The following is a 1,087-nucleotide window of genomic DNA, read 5'->3' as shown; positions in this document are numbered from 1 at the left end:
TTTTAGTTTTGTTGACAAAAGTTTTAAGAGTCTCGTCATTTTTTACCTCATAGTTATGATGATGTGATGTTGTTCTGGACTGCTTTATTCTGAGAGTTGACCAATATTCTGCCCCGTCATGTGTTGTGTGTTAACAGGAGTGGACAAAACACTAGAAAATGTCCTTTGATATGCGCATAGATATTTGAATATTTATAATATACATATAATATAAAATATTTGAATGATGAAACTGACACTGGAGATCATTTGAGTTTTTTTTTTTATTATTTCTTATTTTTGTTATTGGTCAGTCACTACATGAGTCATTACATTCAGTGTGTTATAAGAAGACAGGCAGTGAAAGTCACTGTGGAGTATCACCTTTTCCAAAACTAGTGACTAACAAGCTTTAAAGTGTTTGACTCTTTATCGCTTCCTCTTTTTTTTTTTTTTTACAGTGCAATATGACATCATTTACCAGGTATAAAAACAGTATAGATTACATTATGCACAACACAACACACTAACAACAGACACATCACTTCAGTAACTAAATAACTGTCTTATCATCCTATCTGCTGATTTGCAGGGAAACTGTCTCACCTTCATCACACATCATGGCGCCTAAAAAGGAGTCAGAGGTAAAGACTTGAACACTGAGCACTGACACTGAGGTGATGGGAGTGTGTGTGTGTGTGTGTTCTGCTTGTATGTTATTGTTGACATTAGTTTATTTTCCTGTATTTAAAAATACACACAGACATGACATTTTGTACATTTACAGCTCAGCAGGTTTTTTTTCCTTCTCTGTCTTCATAATGATGGTAAGTTTTTGACATTTTGAGAAACATGAATATCATGAGTATATATATACACACACACAGTCGTACACTTTCTAAATGAACACAAACTGTCTTTTCACTGTTGGACTTCATCAGCAGGCACACACACACACAAACCACACACTCACTGCACATACATGAACACTACAGTGTTTTCTTTCTCTCTTTCTCATCCCTTTTTCTTTCCTTCTTCCCTTCTCTTATTTTCCTTCATTCTTTTTCTATTTTTCTTCTTCTTTGATTTTTTTTCTCGTTTTTCCCTT

This window comes from Thunnus thynnus, chromosome 11 (assembly GCF_963924715.1).
Source record: "Thunnus thynnus chromosome 11, fThuThy2.1, whole genome shotgun sequence".
Lineage (NCBI taxonomy): Eukaryota > Metazoa > Chordata > Actinopteri > Scombriformes > Scombridae > Thunnus > Thunnus thynnus.
The sequence above is the reverse complement of the archived record's forward strand: the minus strand, read 5'-3'. Positions refer to the sequence as shown.